Raw genomic sequence first — 12,615 nt, forward strand, 5'->3', positions numbered from 1 at the left:
ACCAGATGCAGCTGGTTCAGGGAAGTCCAGGCACATGCTGTGAGTAGGGCAGGATAGTGAGAAGCCATTTGGGACAGGCCAGAGGACTCCAACAGCTCTCTAGGCCTTAGAAACCTATCTAGATTCCACATTATTATTTTTCTACAAAGGTCCTCCACTACAGCTTTTCTTCTTCCAATCTATTATCTGTATTAAGAATGAAGGGAGGGGCTGAGAATTTGGCCTAGTGGTAGACTGTGTGCTTAGCATGCATGAAGCCCTGGGTTCAATTCCTTACTACCACATAAATGGAAAAAGCCGGAAGTGATGCTGTATTTCAAGTGCAGAGTGTTAGCTTTGAGTGAAAGAAGCTCAAGGCCTGAGTTCAAGCCCTAGGACTGGCAATAAAAAAAGAAGAAAGTCCTGTTACCTTGAGGACTTGATTCGTTCATCTATAAACCAAAGACCAGGCATTGCAGGAAGCTTTGGTACTGCCAGGCTGTGCCCACAAGCATGGGCAAGCCTCCCAAAGGACTCATTCTTTTCCATGGCCTTGCAGTCTCATGAGCTAAGCTGTTAAGAGTTAGACTAATGATTTGTACTTCTTTCCCTGTGTTCTGCCCCCACTTGCACATCCATCTTTGAGAATGAATATACTCAAAGAGTTAAAGGGACACAAGAACCTTACCCCCTTCTATAAATAAGGAAGTTTAACTTTCACAAAGGTAAATTCCTTGCTCAGGATGAAGTAGGATTCAGAGCCCATATGTGTGTCTGATGACAGAGCCTGTGTTCTTCCCATCTTCCACTGCAGACATGTGGATGGAGGCACACAGTGGGAAAAACGTGAGGCAAAAACGTCAAGATTCCAGTACCCTCCATCTACCACCAGGCGAGGTCAGACGCTCACTGAGATCATGGACAGGCACAAGAAAGCTTTAGTTTTTGATCTTATGCTATTACTTTGCAAACAAAGCCTAGGTCTGCCCACATTCAAGGAGAGAGAGAGAGGAAGGTGCAAATCATGTATATTACAGGCTATTTCTGTTTTTTTCAATAGGGCATCTAGGCCTCTTATATTCCCCCCCCCCCCCCCCATCTAGCCCATCCTTCTAGACTTTACCTGGAGCCATCTAGCTAGTCACCACAAAAACACAGAGGCCATCGAGTGGACTGCAGGGTCTCAGTGGTATCACTTCTTTGCTGTACAACTGTGGGATGATCACTTGTACTCTTGAGTCTGTCTCAGAATTAACATTTGCTAGGGATTTTAATTATGGATGTTCTTTCTCCTTTGAACTTCCCTGAACTCTGGAACAAAAGTTATTCCTCTAGAGGGGCAGTTAAGGTATTCCTTAAGAGCACAGATTAATTTGGGTCTAATCCTGGTTTTCTGCTCTTACTGGCTGAGCAGTCACCATGGCATACTATTTAACCCTTCTGAGTTTCGTTGTCTTGTCTAAAAGCCTTCCTTGTTGATGGCCTTGTGGACTCCTAGATAATGGGCCTGCAGCTGGCACACAGCAATTTCAGTTGGTACATGAAAGTACTATTTTATATCGAGGGTCTGGTACTAGAAGACATAAAAAATGCCCACTCAAGCTGGGCACAGTGGTTCACACCTGTAATCCTAGGTACTCAGGCTGAGATCTGAGGATCATGGTTCAAAGCCAGCCCAGGCACTAAAGAATCTGAGACTCTTATCTCCAATTAATCATTAGAAAATAGGAAGTGGGGATGGGCTCAGGAATAGGGTAGTAGCCTTGAGCTGAAGAGCTCAGGGACAGTGTCTAGGCCCAGAGTTCAAGCCCCATGACCTCCCCTCCCCCAACACACACACATAAAAAATGCCCACTCAAATGACCAAAGGAAGAGCGTACAGATGTTCCTATAAACTAGTACCACTGCTACAGGGCCCAGGCTAGCAATATGTGTTTAAAAAAAAAATCATCCAGCAATTCCATTTCTACTGATCTATCCCTCACAGCTATACTATATTCACATAAGGATCAAATGAGGTACATGTAAGTCTAACTGCAAAAGACAAGAAAAGTCCAAGAACGTAACCTAGTGGTAGAGTGCTAACCTAGCATGCATGAAGCCCTGGGTTCAATTCCTCTGTACCATATACACAGAAAAAGCCAGAAGTGATGCTGGGGCTCAAGTGGGAAAGTACTAGCCTTGAACAGAAAGTGTCCAAGGACAGTGCACAGGCCCTGAGTTCAAGCCACAGGACTGGTTAAAAAAAAAAAAGAAAAGAAAAAAAGACAAAAGGAGCCAATGGGAATGATTGAAAAAAGACAAGAAGTTAATGGGAATGATTAAAAGAAAGTAATGAGAGAATACTGTGTAGAATATTTAAAAAGATCTACAAAGGGCTGGGTATGTAGTTCAGTAGTAGAATACTTGCTGAGTATGCATGAGGCTCTGGGTGCACCTTAAAAAACAAAGAATGGAAAAGCACTTTAGGTACCCATACATAATGCTCTTAACCAATTCTGTTCAATGAGAAACATGTACTTTAAAAGTGGAAAGATGTAGCTGGTGTTGTAATCCCCAGAATTCAATAGTCTGAGGCTCAGGAATTTGAGATCAGACAGGGCAAATTAGCAAGAGAAGATGATAAAATGAGCTCATCACTCAGCTTCTACAATTATCAATTTGATGCCAATCTGATTTCATCTGTTCCTTTGACTTGTTTTGAAGCAAATTCTAGACACAATCATATGTATTCCTAATAAGCAAAGAAACGTAAAATACAAATACTAACCACAACACCATTAGTATGTCTAATATTTGAGTGGGGGGGGGGAGAGGCAATAAAAACTTTAGGAGGGTTTTAAATGTGATCAAAACTCTTTCCCAAAGAGGGCACCTTTGTTCATAAATGAAATATTAATGCAGTGTATATAATAGGCTCTACGTACAAGTCAAGTCATAAATAATTCAGATGTGCAGCCATTTAAACCTATTGAAATAAAAGTATTCCACTAACAAAAATACTAAAGCAATGTAAGAGTCAATTCCAGATCTATTAAAGGCTTAAACGTGAAAGGCAAACTTAAAAACCTTTAGAAGAATACACAGACTAAAGTCTTTAGGGACAAGTAAAGACAAAGGGATTTATTCAATAAGACATGAAAGTTATAAACTATAGAAGAAAATGCTCAACTAATTAAAAGAAATTCTAGACATGCAAAGATATAATGAAAGTAGAAAACAAACCACAACCCAGGAGATGATACATTTATAACATGTGTAGGCAAAATAATATTCAGAGTATTTAAAAATGTCTATAAATCTTTAAACGAAAGCTAAAAGCTAACCTAAAAGAAGGCAGCAGGAGGACTTAAGCAGACATTTTATAAAGAGGAAGTATGAATGGTCAATAGACTCAAGAAAAAATTCTCAGTCCCACTTGTAATCTGAGAAAGCCAAAAAATGAAAGCTACAAAATAATCTCACACATACCAGCTCTGTGAAAATCTCTAAATCTGTCCATTGTGACTGATGTAAATGCAATGGAAACACATACTGCCCTGTAAGAGTCAATTCAGAAAAATGATGTAGCATTCATTACCTTCCAAGCAGGTGACTCCACTCACTCAACACCTTATAGTAATGATTCTGAAAGGGAGGTCCCAGGACCAGAAGAAGAGGAGCAGCAGCAGCTGAGAACCAATTAGAATGCAAATTCTCAGTGCCCCAACCACAGAATCAAAGACTGAGGTGGAGCCCATAGAGGCCATATAACTTAAGTCCCAGTGATTCTGATAGGCAGCTAAAGTTTGGCCATCAGAGACCTACCTAGGGAACCTCTTGAGTGTATACAAGAGCATGAAGCACACGAAGCATTGTTTGAAACAGAAAATCCATAAAACGGACTGAATAACCACTAACAATAGAATGGATACATAACTTGAAACAATCATTCAGAGGGAGATGAAAATGAAAGGACAAATGTAACTATGACTGCATATGCATGGAGCTCACAATGCTGAGTGGAAACAGCAAATTGCAGAGGAGCATGTACAGTTGATATCTAAATGAAGGAGTTCAAGAAATACTACCCTAAGATGGGTACTGGGGCTCATACCTGCAATCCTAGCTGTTTAGGAGGCTGACATCTAAGGATCACAGGTCAAAGCCAGCTTGGGCAGGAAAATCCTTAAGACTCCTATCTCCAGTTAACCACCAAAAAAAAAAAAAAAAAAAAAAGCCACTGTCTCACAGTGATAGAGTACTAGCTTTGAGCAAAAGAGCTCAAGGACAGCACCTAGGCCTAGAGTTCAAGCCTCACAAATAAAAGCTAAAATACTATTCCCAAACAGGCTCATAGGACATGTGCAGATTACTGCCAAACAAGGGCACAGATAGAAACAAACGAATGCAGGGACCCCGTCTTTCTCTGAATTTCCCTTATTTGTCTAAAGACAAACCGTCCAAAAGGGACACAATTGTTGACACTGAATCCTCTCCCTGGAATCTCCTAAAGCCAGGAAAGATTAACTCAGGAGAGGAGACTAGAGGTCCACACCACACTCATCTGTTCTCTCTCAGAAATCATTTGCTGGCCTTTAAGTAACTTCTTTCTTCTCACTCTCCACTGAATAACTAGGTTGTAGATCTCATCTTTCCTTGTCAAGGCCTTTTCCATATGACACGTGTAAAATTTGTATCTTTTCTCTTGCTAATCTATTCCATTTATTTCAGAAACTCATTCATCAAACCTCAGAAAGGGGAATTTTTTCCTCTCCCCCATACACATAACAAAACTTGGAAAGAAAAAAGGCAAGAAAAGCCAGGCACTGGTGGCTCATGCCTGTTAATTCCAGCTACTCAGGAGGCTGAGATCTGAGGAGTGCAGTGCAAAGCCAGGCCTTCACAACAAGTCTGAGAGACTCTTGACTCCATCTCATCACCAAAAAGCCAGAAATGGAGCTGTGGCTGCAAGTAGTAGCCTTGAGTGAAGAGCTCAGGGACAGCACTCAGGCTCTTGAGTTCAAGTTCAACTGACAAGAAAAAAAGAAAAGAATTAAAAAAGGCAAGAAAATGACTCGGACTGGGGCATAAGGGGTGTTGTTCTATGGTACTTAATCTCGGCGATGAGTTTACAAGTATTATCCTGGTCTTGAAACTTACTTTGTTTTGAGATAAATTTCTTTTAAAAATTATGTATCGAGGGCCTGGAGTTTGGCCTAGTGGTAGAGTGCTTGCATAGCATGCATGAAGAGCCGGGTTTGATTCCTCGGTACCACATACATAGCAAAAAGCCAGGAAGGGTGCTGTGGCTCAAGTGGTAGAGCTCTTGCCTTGAGAAAGCCCAGGACTGGCAAAAAAAAAATTATGTATTGAAAACCGGGAGTGGTAGCTCACCCCTGTAATCCTAGCTACTCAGGAGGCTGAGATCTGAGGATCAAGGTTCAAAGCTAGCCCAGGCACTAAAGTCCATGAGATTCTTATCTTCAATTAACTATCAAAACGGAAAATGGCACTCAAGAGGTATGGCTGGCCTTGAGCCCAGGGACAATGCTCAGGCCCAGAGTTCAAGCCCTACAACCACCAACAAAAAAATTATATATTGAACTAGTGTACTACTGCTGGCTAGAATAGGCAGTAACATGCAGTGTCTAAAGGGTTAAGCCTGTTTCTGTGCCTGTGGGTGGGAGGGCAGGCAGCAGCTGGGGCACTGTGGGAGTTCCTGGCTCCAGCAAGCTCCAGCTCCAGCCTGGATCAAGCCTCAAGCCCCAGGAACTGGCACCTGGGAAGAGGGGGGAAGAGGGGGAGGTACAATTTTGGACAGGTGGCACCTGCAGCCTTTGGTGACTTGATATACGTGAGGGAGGGGCTGGGCCCAATTTGATGGATGGTGGGCTTCCTGTCAGAACCCCTCCAACTTGTAAGGAAGTTTGTAGGTGGCAACCTGGGCTGGTAAGAAGGGGATGAGGGTCTAGGTGGCTGGCTGGAGGGGTAGATGAGGAAGTGGGTGGGCTGGGTTCAGATACCAGGGGAGGTTGTTGGGATTAGCACCTGCTGAGAGTGAGATTAGGTTTCTTGGGAAGGGCTCATCTATCTAATGCTCTCTGAAAGCTGTCTCTGTGGCTTTTCTCTGCTGGACAGATGGTGTCTTAGCTGCATCTTGGAGAGAAAGGCTCCTGGAGGAAGGAGATGGCCTAACAGGCCTGGGGACACCCTGCTTCCAACAGTAACAACAATGGCTTTCACTAATTATTACTCAGGAATATTAGGCACTGCCTTAAGCTTGTCACACAATTCACACCTATTTTTTTTTTTTTTTTTTGCCAGTCCTGGTCTTGAGCTCAGGGTGTGAGCACTGTCCTTGGACTTTCTCAAGGCTCTACCACTTGAGCCTCAGCACCACTTCCGGTATTTTTCTATATATGTGGTACCGAGGAATCGAACCCGGGTCTTCATGCATGCTAGGCAAGCACTCTACCACTAGGCCAAACCCCCGGCCCACACCTATTTTTCTTTTTTTTGGTTGTGGGGCTTGAACTCTGGGCCTGGACGCTGTCCCTGAGCTCTTCAGCTTAAGGCTAGTGCTCTACCACTTGAGCCACAGTGCCACTTCCCATACCCATTTAATTTGCATAGTACCCAACTGCTGTGGCCCAGACAGAGGCTTACATTTGGGAAAGCTGGTGGTTGCAGTTAAACGTTTGCTTAAATTCCAACAGCAAGCCAACTAGGACTTGTAATTAAGCAACTCCAAGGCTCTAACAAGAAATCATTATTAGCTATGGCATCTTTTTTTTTTTTTTTCCTTTTTTGTGCCAAACCTGGGACTGGAACTCAGGGCTTAGACACTATCCCTGAGTTTTTGTGCTAAAGATAGGGCTCTACCACTTTGAGCCAGGCATTCCTGGCTTAATTAACTGGAGAGTGGCTCACACACTTGAAATCCTACTCAGGAGGATCTGAGGATCACCGTTCAAAGCCAACGGGGCATGAAAGTCCATGAGACTCTTATCTCCAATTAATCACCAGAAAACTGGAAGTGGTGCTCAAAGTAGTAGAGTGCTAGCCTTGAGCTGAAGAGCTATTCAAGCCCCCAAACAAAACAAAATGGTAATAATCTCAGACTTCCTGTCTGGACTGGCTCTGAACCTAAATCCTCAGATCTCCGCTTCCTCATTGTCAGGATTACAGGCATATGCCACCTAGGCCCGCTGCCATCTTTTTTCTTTTTTTCTTTAAATCAGTCTTGGGGCTTACGAACTCTGGGCCTGGGCACTGTCTCTGAGCTCTTCAGGTCAAGGCTACCATCCTACCCCCCAGGGCCTGGATGCCTGTCCCTGAACTCTGGGCTACCTCTGAGCTTGGGTGTTGTCCTGGAGCTCTTCAGCTCAAGGCTACTACCCTACCCTTGAACCAAGCCCCACTTCCCATTTTCTTGAGGTTAACTGGAGATGAGAGTCTCAGGTCCTTTGGTGCCCAGGCTGGCTTTGAACTATGATCCTCAGATCTCAGTGTCCTGAGTAGTTAGGATTACAGGAGTGAGCCAGCAGTGCCCAGCTACATCTTAAACATGGGAAGGGGTTATCAGTGTTCTCCCACTCTCCTTCCCCCCACATCTTTCTTATTAAGCATCTTCAGTCTTCTGCCATATCTCTGCCTTGATATAAACTACCATCATCACCTGTCTGACATCTCACTAATCTCTGGCTCCTGTGCTTGCCTATATATTTTCTAGTGACTAAAAAGATCCTTCTAAATTTTTAGTCAGAGCCCATCATTTCTTGGTTCAAAATTCCTAACTACCTTGCTGAAGCTCCTAAAATAAAAGCCATGTCCTCTGTGGCCCTCCAGATCTGACCCCTGGCTACCTCTGAGGCACGATTTCCACAGCTCTCTTCACTGGCCTCCAAACTTGGGGGGGTTAATCATAGACTTGAACTCTGGGCCTGGGCATGGTTCCTGAGCTCTTCAGCTCAAGGCTACCGCCCTACCTTCGAGCCACAGTGCCACTTCCAATTTTCTACTGGTTAAATAGAGATAAGAATCTCATGGATTTTAGTGTCTGGGCTGGCTTTGAACCCTGATCTGCAGATCTCAGCCTCCTGAGTAGCTACAATTACAGGCCTGAGCGACCAGCGCCTGGGCAGGCTGCTCATTTTTTGCCTTAGCTAAGTCCTCTACCCGCAAATTATCTACAAGGATAATGATCCTCAGTTAGATCCAATGTCCCTCTGTCTTAGCCCTTCCTGACCACCCTAGCTTTACTCTCCTTCTATCCTGACATGCTATTAGAATGTTTCTTCCCTAGTAGAATGTTCATTTGGTGACAACAGAGACTTCAGGAGCATACAGCAGGGACACATATTTGTTAATGAACAAATGAATGAATGACCAACATCCCTCAGGAGATGACTCAGACTCTGAAGGGAGGAAGGCTGCTGGAGCGTCCTTGGCTCCCTATCTCCGATTATCTTTGGTAAGCCCCAAGACAGTGGTCAATGTCCTTCTCCATTATGAAATGTCCTGGGTGCACAGTATCATCACTATGTCATCTACCAGCTGGCAAATAAGCAGGGACACAGGGACAGGGAAGTTGCAACAGGGCTGGTTCTGAAAAGAATGAGCCTGGCAGCTGGAAGTCAGGGCCAGTGGGCTACTACTTGCTACTACTATTATGCTCCTACGCTTTTTTTTTTTTTTTTTTTTTTTTGGTGGAGCTTGATCTTGGCCCGGGCGCTGTCCCTGAGCTCTTCAGCTCAAGGCTACTGCCCTACCCTTGGGCCAAACCCTACTTCCTGTTTTCTAGAGGTTAATTGATAGAGTCTCAGGTCCTTTTGGGCCTAGGCTGGCTTTGACCCTTGATCCTCAGATCTCAGCCTCCTGAGTAGCTAGGATTACAGGCGTGAGCCACCACGCCTGGCTATACACTTGGGTTTTTATTCTTATGAATTGTTACTGGAGTCAAGCAAAGTGGCTCAAGCCTATAATCCTAGTTCCTCAGGAAGCTGACATCTGAAGATCACAATGCAAAGCCAATCCAGACAGGAAAAGTTCATGAGTCTCCTATCCCCAATTAACTACCAGAAAACAGAAGTAGTGCTGTGGCTCAAAGTGATAGAATGCAAGCCTTGAGTGAAGAAAGCTCAGAGATAGCACCCAGGCCCCGAGTACAAGTCTCATGAATAACCGCCCCCCCCCAAAAAAAAATCATTGGTGGTGGTACACACCTGTTTTATTTCTAGCTGGGATGCACAGGCAGAACGACTGTAAGTTTGAGGCCAGACCTAGCTACACAGCAAGATCCTGTCTCAAAAACAAAAAGCACAAAGAGACCAGGAGACCAGGTGTCCTGGTCTAGGTCAGCCATGACAGCAGATGCCAGAGCATAATAGGTGCCCTCTCACATTCTGCTTCCCAGCATGTACCCTGGCCATTTTTCCTGCCAAATGTGAAATGACAATAGCACATGCTGGGACATTATACAAGTTTCCCATTTATTAGTACAACCCATCCCATCAGTCCTCCTAACATCCCTGGTGAGGCGAGTCCTAGCAGAGTCCATATGTTGCACAGAAAAAAAATGGAGGCTCTAAGAGGCACAGACACCTGTTCAAGATTATACCACCAACTGCTAGCCTCCAAATGCCCGCCTTTCCACCTGATGGGCCTCTTCTGGGCTGCTTCCATCCATGTCCTACCCAGGCTCAAAGTCCACTTCCAAGCCAGTATTTTCCAGAAAGCCTTCCCCAACTTTACCCAATGGCTCATCCCTCTAGAGAACCTGTCAACTACCACCATTTGGTACTCCCTTCATTCTTGGTGCACTATGCTGTCCAGGCTGGCCTCATGGGCAAACTATCCTCTCACCCATGTCTCTTCAGGAGGTGGGACCACAGGCTCACACTACTGTGCCTGGTTCTGAAGGCAATCATATGTTATTTCATTTGATATTCCATTGACCCAAGGAGTCATGTGCCCTGGTGCCATCTATTTGCACGTTAAAATAATACATTGCTGAAGAAGGCAAAGTTACAGGCACAAGTTTCATGATGTCCCATTGCTGCATTAAGACCTTTGCATTGTCCTTTTTTTATTTAAGGAAAAAAAAGTACAGGAGCAGGGAGTTTGGCCCAGCGGTAGAGTGCCTGCCGGGCTTGGTGTCTCACGCCTGTAATCCTAGCTACTCAGGAGGCTGAGATCTGAGGATCAAGGTTCAAAACTAGCCCAGGCACAAAACAACCTGAGATTCTTGTCTCCAATTAAGCTCTAGAAAACTGGATGTGGGGCTTGGCTCAAGAGTAGGGTAGTAGCCTTGAGCTGAAGAGCTCAGGGGCAGTGCTCAGGCCAAGTTCAAGCTCAATGACCCACCTCCCAATCCTTCCCTCCCAGAAACCTTTAAAATCTCCACAGAGATCCAAAGGGAATAATGGTGACTATTTATTGAGCACCTTACCATGCCAGGCCTTCATTCTCCCACCTAGCTTAATGGTAAGTAGACTGATAGCCCTATTTTGTTTCCCACAGAGGAAACTAAGGTTCAGAAAGATATAGCTTTACCTTACAATCCTTAAGCTTGAATATCGAGAAACCTTCATTCAGATTGATTTGGCTTCAAAACCACTCTTCTTTCCACTGCTCCACCCTCAGAATAGGTGAAAAGGAACAGGTACCTACCTGTAGCTCACACTTGAAATCCTAGCTACTCAGGAAGCTGAGATCTGAAGATCATGGTTCAAAGCCAGCCAGGGCAGGAAAGTCCATAAAACTCTTCAATAAATTAAAAAAAAAAAAAAAAAAAAGGTGGGCTGGGAGCGTAGCCTAATCATAGAGTGCTTGCCTAGCATGCATGAAGCCCTGGGTTTGATTCCTCGGTACTACATGCACAGAAAAAGCCAGGAGTGGATCTTTGTCTCAAGCGGAAGAGTAGAGTGTTATCCTTTAGCAGTAGTAGCAGCTCAGGGATAACATTCTGGTCCTGAGTTCAAGCCCTGGGACCAGCAAAGAAAAACAAGGAAATGGCATGGTTCAGAATGTATAGAAAACTGCTTAGCAAAAGGATGTCAGAGCAAAAGTCTTAGGGGACATGGACTGCCCTCCTAACTGAGAAAGTGTATCTGCAGAAGGATGCCTCCACAGCTTGGGGTTATGGCAGGCCTTTGCCACAAGCATGTTTGGACTTAGCCAGTTGAGTATCCCCCAGTTTCCTGCTTTTACCATCTCAGCTGCTGGTCAGGAGGTTTGGGAAGGTGACATCATCTAGCTGAATCAGCTGCTGCTCTAGACATGACGGGAACTGAAAGTCATTGCCCCTTCCTTGCCCCTTCTTGCTCTGTAAGCTTCTGAATGAGGAGGCTTATGGATATGCCATCCATCTGCAGGCTCATGGCTAGAACCAGTGCTCACTGCTTTAAGGAACTAGAAGGTTCCTTTTCCTGGGAAAAGCTGCCCTATGAAAAGGGATCAGTGTCCTTGAAGGGCAGAAAGGATTCCTAGGAAGGCTCCTTGTCTCTTGTCTATCTCCATTTAGTCCCATGACTCTGATAAGATTGTTGATCCTTCTGATCTTCTCTGAGTTTTTGGCACTGCAGGGTCAACAAACATAGTTATGTGTGGGTTTTGACCTTAAGGCTTAGAATCTGGGCTCAGTATTAAAAAACAAAACAAAACAGAACAAAGAACTGCTTACAGAGAAGTCTTCATGGTACAATGTATTGGAGATGCCTTGACTGAGTGACCAAAAAGAAAAAAAGTAAAATATGTATTTTTTCCCAGGCCTGGGGCTTGAACTTTGGGATGAGCACTGTCCTTGGGCTTTCTCAAGGCTAGAGTTGTACCACTTGAGCCACGGCACCATTTCTGGCTTTTTCTATGTATGTGGTGCCAAGGACACCAGTCCTTGGGCTTTCTCAAGGCTAGAGTTGTATCACTTGAGCCACGGCACCACTTCCAGCTTTTTCTACGCATGTGGTACTGAGGAAGTGAACCTGGGTCTTGGTTCATGCTAGGTAAGCACTCTACCACTATACCCAACTGTCAGCCCCAGGATCATCTTTAACACAAAGGGAAAACAAAGGCCTACATTAGACCCACTAGTTTCAGAGCCAAGAGTGTGAATGGGCCTAAGTTTTGGATAAGTTCAGTCCTGACTTGCTTTTTTCTCTTTGCAAAATCTTTGCTCAATATACTCCAAGGCTATTCCCTCCGACACTCCATTACTGGACACTACAGAACTTAATCCACTACCCCAAATAAGCATTATGTATGTGTTTCTGGGGCTGTCTCATGAAAATAAGAGCTCTGTTTGTTCCAGCCGTACCCAGCATTTGCACAGTCTCTGGGACAGTCTGCTATAAATATCTGCTGAATCTCTAAATGAATGAATGCAAAAGTAAAACCAACAATGGCTCCAGATTTACCCCTTTGCACACTGTCAGTTCAAGGCTCTTGATTCTCATTACAGATGCTGGTACTGCCACCTGGGAATCAGTGGCCTAACAGGTGTTGAGTATAGGCATGTATGCCTGGCAATGACTCAGCTGAGATCTGCACCAGGGTTTCTGCAGAACACCTCCAACTCCCACCTGACACTTCTAGAGCCAACTAGACCCAGCTCTAGTTGTTCCTTCTGACTTTTATCAAAAGTCATACTTTAGCAAA

At 44.6% G+C, this 12,615-nt stretch overlaps 1 protein-coding gene across 4 annotated transcripts in view; it reads right to left on the reverse strand.

Annotated features, from left to right (window-relative positions):
* The window catches only part of Bcl2l1 (BCL2 like 1), a 50,431-nt gene that overhangs the window by 15,333 nt on the left and 22,483 nt on the right, over nucleotides 1–12,615 (reverse strand). The window lies entirely within an intron of this gene.

This window comes from Megascapheus bottae, chromosome 18, assembly GCF_031878675.1.
Source record: "Megascapheus bottae isolate mThoBot1 chromosome 18, mThoBot2.hap1, whole genome shotgun sequence".
Lineage (NCBI taxonomy): Eukaryota > Metazoa > Chordata > Mammalia > Rodentia > Geomyidae > Megascapheus > Megascapheus bottae.